Source organism: Ambystoma mexicanum, chromosome 6q, assembly GCF_040938575.1.
Source record: "Ambystoma mexicanum isolate Mex_15411 chromosome 6q, UKY_AmexF1_1, whole genome shotgun sequence".
In the NCBI taxonomy this organism is placed as follows: Eukaryota; Metazoa; Chordata; class Amphibia; order Caudata; family Ambystomatidae; genus Ambystoma; species Ambystoma mexicanum.
Window position 1 is genome coordinate 779,863,465 of NC_090937.1, and position 9,978 is coordinate 779,873,442.

The window sequence follows — 9,978 nt, forward strand, 5'->3', positions numbered from 1 at the left end:
TGTCTTTTCTTGTGCTTATGTAAAAACGGCACTTTTTTAGCAACAGGGGCTGATGCAGAGTAGGCACAGGAGACAGGTCAGAAATCAAGCCAAAGTCAGGTCTGGAATTGTTTCGGATAGTAGGAAACTGGGCGAAAGAACGAATGATGATGAACTGTATAAACTGCTGACTAGGACCGCGGCTAAGCAGACTTTAGCCACACCAAGACCCTCTCATCCACCGAGTTCTGAAAGCAATGAGGAAATGAATACCACGTGCCAGCGGGTTTTGTGATATGTTTCCTTTTTCAAGCTACAACTTGGAAAATATACACTTATACATTTTTGACATACCTTTCCCCCTTCCGGCCACACAGGGCAGAGCTTTTCTTTATTATTTGAGTAAGAATGGAAACATCCCAGTTAAGTGAATGTCCAGCAATGTGCAAAGGTACTCGAATACATGATATCCTTTATGAGCACAGTCCTGGAACTTGCATGCGCTTACAGAAATATAATTCCATTAGAAGGGGGGCGATATAGACAATTCTCTGTGGAAGACACCATTGATTTGAACAATATTATACATTTGAAATGAGCCCTTACATTTGAAAAGGGTAAATTCTGTCCAGAACAATGGTAGGCATTTGTTGATTGGTACACAGAAGATTATAAACTGCTTAAGGAGTACCAGGTTAGAGGCTTAAATGTCTCCAATGAGAAATTGAGAATTGAAGTAAAAAAGATTAGGAATAAACAAAAATAATGTATTCTAGCTCGCAAAACTGGCAGCAAGAAGTCTCATTGCTTTATCCGTCAGTACTGGAAGATACCAGAAAAGAATAAAGAAGTCAACACTATCAGGGGACCCTATCAAATTCTTAATCAGCACTATGCTTCCTACAAAGCAATCAGATACGCCACCTACCGGAGCCCCATTGCATCAGCAGCTTAGCAATTGGTTGCTGCTCAACATCACCCCCCTTGGTACACACACTGAGCAGTAGCAAAGGCCCGGTAATTTGCCCATTACCCACCAAAGTGAGGGTTATATGTGGCTCCCTGTCTTCAACCTATCAGCCCCTCAATTTCTGACTCCTCTTAGAAAACTACTGGGAAATAGAGAAAGGAAGGGTGATAATCTAGTAACAGTACATGCTTCCAAGAGAACTTAGAAATCTGTCTAAAGACTTTCGAAACATCTGTGAAGAGCTAGAAAGATTCATAGAGGAATTGCAGACAGCCAAACAGTGCTAGACCCTTCATGGGCAGATATGAACCAGCGTATTCGTGTAATCATGTTGGCAGTGATGCGTCAGCACCTCATAGAATGCAGTGGCCGACCAGCACAAGACTTGGACAAAGATACAGAGATAACCCAAGGAAGAGATGCTTTAGTAGCAACGATTCCAGATGTTGGTCCAACTGAAAATGATTGTGTCATGCCTCTCAGAATATGCTGGTCCTTATGGCACCGCTGGCTTCGGAGACATGCAGCGTCCATTTTCTTACTCAAGATGGCGACTGTTACTACTCGTGACAGTCTAGCTTCCTGGCTCCCACACAGCAACACGGCTCCTCCGAGCACAGCATATCAACCTCGCGTCACAACGAACAAGCACGTTGCTACTTCTAATTACCAACGCTACCTCCCGTTACTCCCCAGTGGTAACCTCCATTGCAGAACCTGTTTTGCGGCGATTCCAATCGCTGTTCGAGCCCTCTCTTTCTCAGGGGAAAGTTCTGGGTGCCTCGGCACTTCTACTACGATCAGCCTTCTGTCTCATCCGAGGTACGAAGGTCGGGCTGACAATTACTATTCTCCCTCCTATGGAAGAATTATCCTAACGTTGTTTCTCCTTCCATCATAGCCAATCTTACACTTCCATCACATCGCGGAAGAGCTATTTGAACAACAGATTAGCGGTCAGCCTATTCCTAGCACAGGTAGTCTTGTTTAAAGAAATATACCACCATCTCCCTTCCTTCCGGCCCCAAAACAAACTCTTGCCTTCTATCTCAGTTCAGCCTCCCGAGATCTCCCAAAGGCAGAGGACCAGGGTTCTCGTACTCCATTCTCCCGATCTGCAACAAGGTCTTTACCCTTTACCCTTAACATCTTTCTTGATTCTAATCTATTACCCGCCATTACTTACTGTATATTATCCTCTTTCCTATTAGACGTCTGTACGATGTAACCGGTCTTGAGAGTTCCACGTCTACTAAACACCACAACCAGACGAGTCGATTGACGCGCAGGATCCATTTCTACAAGACACCAGAAGTGGACGAATAGACCGACACACAGGGTTTTATTCCCCCAAGGGTTTCCCTGGATTCTCAATCCACCCCCGGGGCTTGGCCACGGGGGAGGAAGGAGGGTTCAGTGGAATCCACACCAGCTTCGTCTTACCAGAATCCGGGTCACAAGTGGGTCCTACTGCCGGCTCTGTTGGTGAGTTCGCCCTAAGGTGATCTTTCCTGGTCATTGCCACTGTTTTTGAAGAACTTAAATGAAATATTGTTAACAGTTAGCAACGCCCGAAAAAAAAAGATATTATTGACAAGAACTGTGGTTGTGACGGGGATTGATACTTTGGGTGACTCTCCAGTTATTACCTCTATTATGGATCCAGCCCAACAGCAACAATTGCTGGCAGCGGTACAATCTCTGACCGCCGAGGTTCAATCCCTTAAACAAGAAAATGCTATCTTACGTCAACATATGAGGAGAGCTCCTAGCTGCGCGGAGCTACCTCCTGGCCCGATTCCTGGAGGGTTATTTGATGGGGATCCCCATAAATTAAAGGCTTTCATAGAGGCCTGTACCGTCCAATTTTAATTTAAGTCTGCCTTCTTTCATACCGACAGGGATAAGGTTGGTCATATAATCTCGAATCTGACCGGCCCGGCTTTAGCTTGGGCTACACCGTTGGTCACTAATAACAATCCCTTATTGGATTCATTTCCTGCCTTTCTAAATAGCCTTAAGACTATGTTTAGTAGGCAAGAAATTACTATCTCAGCTCAGGAACAACTACTGGACGTTAGGCAAGGTTCACAGGACATACTGTCTTATATCACTAAGTTTAAACAGCTGGCAGCCGGCACTTCTTGGGCTGATGACGCTCTCGTTACTCTTTCTAGAAGAGGACTAAACGAGGAGCTTAAAGATGAGGTTTCTCGAGTTCCTCGTCCTCCCAACCTTGCGGAACTCACCTCTATGGTAATGCAAATGGATTACCGAATATTGGAAAGACATAGAGAACGTCGTAGGCCCAGGAATCCACGTTTTACTTTGGAAAATACTCCCATTCCCACCAGGGCTCCACCTGATGAACCGATGCAGATTGGCTCGGCTCGGGGTCGCCTAACTCCAGAAGAACGTAACAGGCGTAGGCAGCAGAATCTTCATATGTATTGTGAGGCTAAAGATCACACTGTTCAGGACTGTACAGTCATTCCAGTAAGAAGATCGGGAAACGCTCGTTCTCTACCGTCAGGGGAACCACAGATAGGGAATTGAGTAACAGTTCCTCACCTCAGCAGATACATACTCAAGTCACAGAAATTCCCAATCCTCAGATGGTTGTTCTGAACATTACTCTCCAATGGGACGATTCATAGCCCGTGGAGGTACCCACCTTGATCGATTGTGGAGCTGCTAGGAATTTTATGGATCTTCAATGGGCACAACGAGCAGGGTGCCTTCCTCTTCCAAGACGCTAGCCATCCCAGTCGAATCAGTTGACGGCAGCCCTTTGGTGTCAGGTCCTATTACTAAACATACTCAACCCCTACACATGAGAATAACCTCTCATCGTGAAACCATAACTTTGGACCTCATCCGAACCGCTCATTATCCAATCATACTCGGATTACCTTGGCTCAAGGTCCATAATCCACATATAAACTGGACGGCAGGGACCCTTTTTATGGGTTCGGAGCATTGTATCAAATATTGCCTGGAGAACGAGGCTGTAGGGTTTCATCATGGGCCCCCTTCACAAGAACGTGGCCCTACCCCTGCTATGCTTAATCACCTTCAGGGCATTCCAGACGACTATCAGCCCTATAACATGGTTTTTTCGGACACCGAATATGCAGAACTCCCACCTCACCGGAGAGATGACTGCACTATCGAACTAACGCTGGATGCTCCTATCCCATTTGGGCGTATGTACATTTTGTCCTCACAAGAAAAAGAAGTCCTCAAGGAATATTTACAAAAGAACTTACATCATGGTCTTATAGTGGAATCTACATCTCCAGCAGGAGCTTCCTTATTTTTCGTACCAAAAAAAGATACTAAAGAATTCCGGCCATGTATTGACTATCGGGGATTGAACAAGATCACCATCGCCGACAGGTATCCAATGCCTCCGATTCCAGACATACTTGAAGCCGTTCAAGGTGCTGTTATCTTTACAAAACTGGAGCTCCGCGGAGCTTACCATCTCATCCGGATTCGAGCAGGCGATGAATGGAAGACGGCGTTCCGTATACCGTTCGGGCATTTTGAATATCGGGTCATGCCCTTTGGTCTCTCCACTGCCCCTGCTGTCTTTCAGCGATTCATGGACCACATCTTTTCAGACCTTCTCCTTCATTCGGTGATTGTTTATTTGGACGACATACTGATCTTCTCATCTTCACTTCCTCAACATATACGTCATGTCACGGAGGTTCTCCAAAGACTGTCCGATAATCACTTGTATTTTAAACTGGATAAATGTGAATTCCAAAAGGACAGAGTGGCATATCTAGGCTACATTCTATCCTCACAGGGAACGTCAATGGATCCACGGAAAGTATCCGCAATTACAGACTGGGCTACCCCAGGGAATGTGAAAGAACTTCAGAGATTTCTCGGATTCGCTAATTTTTACCGACGCTTCGTCCCTAATTACTCTGAGGAAATCCTGCCTATGACTGCTCTTCTTAAGAAAGGAGTGCAGTTTCTTTGGTCGAATAAGGCTCAACTAGCCTTTGATAAACTCAAAATGCGATTTGTATCTGGTCCTATACTTCTAACTCCAGACCAGACTAAAAGGTTCATAGTGGAATCGGACGCCTCTCGTCATTCCTTGGGGGCCGTTTTATTACAAGAGAACAAACAGGGGATAGAGTGCCCAGTGGCCTATATGTCTAAGACTCTCTCACCTTCTGAAAGAAATTATACTGTCCTTGAAAAAGAGCTACTAGCTATTAAACGCGCCTTTGAGGAGTGGCGCCATCTGCTACTCGGAGCAAGACATACTATCGAGGTTCAAACAGACCATTCCAACCTCCGAGCCCTACAGTAGGCCCAGACTCGGACCAGTAGACAAGCCCGATGGGCACACTTCTTTTCCCCGTATGATATAACTTTTACATTCATACCTGGCAGAATAAATCTCAAGGCCGACGCCTTGTCCAGAAAGGATTCCCCCTATTTCAAAACTTTTCGGTCAGGGACGTTATTTCCTAAGGCTCACTTTCTACTAGTGGTAACCACCTTCCTTCAATCCGTCTCAGAAGCCACCGCTCTATTTCTTAGGAATAACCCTACGGGATTACAAGACTTTAAGATGGTACTGTCCCAGGGTTGCGCCTACCGAGAAAGACGGTTATTTTTGCCTTCAGAAAGCTTGAGAAGGATGGTGTTACAATTATGCCACGACTCACAAATGGCAGGACACCGTGGAATAACCAACACCATGGAACTCGTACAGTGACATTTTTGGTGGCCTGAGTTGGTCAAGGATATCCACGATTATGTTGCGGCCTGCTCTATTTGCCTGCAGACCAAAACACCTCGTACTGCTCCCCAGGGTCTCCTTTCCAGAATGCCTGTCCCGGTAAGTCCCTGGCAATTCATATCGACTGATTTTGTGGTTGACCTACCTGTTTCTGAAGGATGCACCGCGATAATGGTAGTTGTGGACTATTTTACGAAAATGGCCCATTTTATTCCACTTCCTCGGATTCCCACGGCCGCTCAAATGGCAAGGGTCTTCATCACCCGGATTTTCTCTCTCCATGGACTTCCAGAAACCATAGTCTTGGATCGTGGTCCACAGTACACCTCTTGATACTGGAGTCCGATCTGTAAATATCTGAAGATCAATAGGGCCCTGAGTTCCGGATTTCACCCACAGACCTGTGGGATGTTTTTACCCATGCATCCAAGCCCTACCATAAAACTGTGCATTACTGGCATGGAAAACATCATGATGGCCAGAACTCCCCAGAGAGTGCACAGGGAAAACATGAAGAATAGGCTGCCACCCATTTTTGCCTATGTTGTGAGCACAGGAGGGCACTGCCTAAAACCACCATTGGGCTACACACACAGTAGTCTGAAACCATTGGGAATGGCAATGCTGATTGCCAAAAAGCAACTCAGAACTGTGGGGAATAATTTTCTTAATCCCAAAAATGGTTGCAATACCGGTACTCACCACTATCAGAAAGCCAGCGTTTTAAAACCACCAGACTTTTGTGTAAAACTGAACAAATGAAACAAAACCAGGCCAAGGAAAGACTTGCTAAGAGGTGGATACAATGTAAAACTATATTCTGAAATGACTTGAAGGAAGTAATTATTTAATGTATATGTAAAAATTGTAAGTTTGATTTAAACTGGGAACAAAAAGTGACATTTAACTGAAACCTGGCTTAATGAAACTGGATTCTGCCTGACAACTACCCCCGACAGGAGAAACCTGCTCAGCCACTCTTCCCAGGCCTGGCTGCATCCTGCTGCCCCTGCCAAAAGGAGCTCACACCTCCCTGATTGAATTAAGGGAGGGGACCTGCAGACTGCAGGAGGTTGAACAAAGCCTTGTCCTGGACTCAGGCAAATGTTATATTGGAGGGGGCCGTAAAGTGGCTTCCTCTTGGGAAAACAGGGAGGGGCAGTGCCTCTACAAGCCAGCTGAGCTTGGGGGAAGTGGATAAACCAGTTATTCCACCATGTGATCTGGGAAGCCACACCCCTTTTTGACCAGGGCATACTTTTAAAAAGATGGATAATTCATAGTACGGACCTGTCAAAATTATATAAATAATATCATTATTCTTGTGATTTTTCTGTGCACATTTTAAGAGGTGTTAGGACCCTGTGGTATGTTCCTGGGGATAGTAGCGGAAAAAAGGTTGTTACTCCAAATGTATGCATGTTAAAAATCTGACACTTTATCATCTGTAACCCATATCCCTGGTGCACATTTGTGTAAAATCTGGCAAGGTTTAGAGGTCGTTATCTGGATGAAAAGGGGAGAATTCTGTCATCAGTGGACACGACATCGTACAAAGACAGGGATCGGATGGTTTGGTGCTACAGAAAATATGTTAACTGGACCTAAAATATGAGAAAAATGGTACATAGATAAATATGTATTTGGATCAGAAATAGATTTGTGTGCGATTTGACCAGGGGAGGATCCTCTGACCCATAAACAGACCTCATCATGATGACAATCCATTTCCTTCCCCCAATCATGGGAGAGGGGAGAATTGGGCCAATGACAAGTAGAGAGGGGCAGGCTCAGTTATGCCAGGCACACACCCATTTTCAAAACACATAAAAAGTGACTGCTGGGACAGGTAGAGACATTCAATTCCATTTGCTGCGTAGCATGCTGACCGACGACTTCACATCCAGAGATCCAGACTTCAAATCCATCAATCTCCAGAACCTGTAGCAGAAATTAACTCCAGAATTTGTAGCAGAGAGGCCTGAATCCACCAGCTGAATCCTCTTCAGCAGGCCTCAAAACCAACCAAACTATTCAACAGCCGGGCGAGCTGTTTGAATTTTTGCCAAGAATTTTTGCAAGAACCTGTAGCAGTATCCAGAAAGCAGTGCTGTATCCGGAACCCGAGAGAACCACAAACCATACCGTTGTGAGCAGATCCGGTGCTTGACAGACCCAGAGAGCAGAGCTGACCCAGATAGCCGGGACTTCAGAACCACCCGCCGGAAGTCCCGTCCAACCTGACCAGACCGTGATGAGGCCTATTTCAAATTGATATTGTGAGTACCTAGCAGAACTGTGCAGAACCAATCTCTTAGTTAAAATAATCTAATCCAAACTATTTTAACCTAAGTAGAACTGCCTCCTAGAAATCATGTCATCTGTCATTTTTAAAGCTGCACAACTGTCACCTGTCAATTCTGCAGCTGCAAGCTGTCATCTGTCATTTTGAGTTTTACTTTAAATCCGAAAATCTACCTTTATTAAATCGTCCGTATCTCTGGAACCGTTTGGGCTAGGAACGTGGTTTAACTTTCATTTTAAAGCTGTAATTCTAGGCTTTCGAACAAACCTTCCTACTCCTTATACTTTTCCCGCACTCACGATTTACACACTCGCGAAATTTACCGCGATTTGCGATTTTGGCTCAATTTCTCCACTTGTCAAAATAGCAGCTCCATTCTTTCTTTTGTTAAAATCCGTTTGCAACTTGGTAATAACTCCTAGAGCATTGCTAAAGTGAGCCTGAACTAATACCAACACGCATCTCCCACTCACCCTGAATCTCTAGAGGGAATTAAAATCAGTTGGCACATTTTCCCATCCATTGCCATCACATTTAAAAAGCATTTTGGGCCTGTGTTTCAAACTCCTACCTGTTTCCTCTAAGCTTGCTGGGGGGGAACTGAATTTCGTATTGTATTTGATTGCATTCTGAGAACTGTGTGCTCCTCTTTCCATCTCCTTCCATTTCTTACATTGCATAGAGAAGAGGGGTGAATTGCCAGAGAAAAAGTGATTATCTTTTGCTAAAATCATATTAAGTATTTTTGTACTGCATTTTATTCCTCATTGCATTTCCTTGAAACCATAAAGCATTTTCAGCTACCTCATCCTCTATACTACTCCTAAGTAATCAAGTGTACCACTGTAACATTACCCATTGTGGATCCACATCATATGTCTAAGTGTACTATCAGATATTAATTTATTATAAAGTGTGATATATATATATTGTTTACGTTTTCAAATAAACCTTTTAATTTGCAAAACAAACCTACTTCTTGGCTCAGTGGGGTCAGGGGGATTCTAAGAGGGGGGTGTTATACAAGGGTTGTCATCCAGAGTACTGAACTGGACATAAAAATACATCAATAAGGGTTTTCCTCAGCATCCCAGACTAGGCATTGACTTAGCTGTAGTGTTGATTGAATATCGCTTACAGACCAACGGCCAGACTGAGCGTCTTAATCAGACACTGGAAGGTTACTTACGCTGCTACATTTCAGCCTCCCAGGACAATTGGTGCAATCTTCTACCATTGGCTGAATTTTCTTACAATAACTCGAAACATTCGGCTCTGAAGTCTAGCCCTTTTTTCTGCTCATACGGATTCCATCCACTCTGTTTCCCTGTGGGTTTAGCCTCTCCGTCTAAGTTCCCAGATGTTGACAGTCTACTCTTATCCATCCGGGACTGTCAGCAGTCGGCTCGGTCCTCTCTTCTTGCTACCCAAGAACGTGTCAAGAACTTTGCAGACAGACATCGATCCACCACCCCGCAGCTTGTTCCAGGGGATGAAGTTTGGTCGGCTTCTCGCTTCCTTCCACGCCATCTGGTACCCTCGAAACTGTCACCCAAATTCTTTGGTCCTTTTCCTGTTCTTCAACGAATAGGTTCTTCTGCCTTCCAGCTTCGACTCCCTCCCTCATGGTCCCGAATCCATCCGGTGTTTCATGTCTCCCAGCTTAAAAAAGATGTGAAAGATCGCTTCTCTAGGCGTCGAGGTCTTCATCCACCTCCTGTCTCCACACCTTTGGGTCCTGAATTTGAGGTAGCTGGAATTTGTGACTCCCGTATACATCGGGGTCGTCTCCAATATCTGATTGATTGGCGTGGATATTCTCCCGCCGACAGATCTTGGGAGCCTGCTTCTGCAGTTCATGCCCCAGTTTTGGTCGGCGCTTCTATCGTTTTCATCCCGGTAAGCCGGGCTCCCCTGCCCTTCTAGAGGGGGCATACTGTCACAACCTCTCAG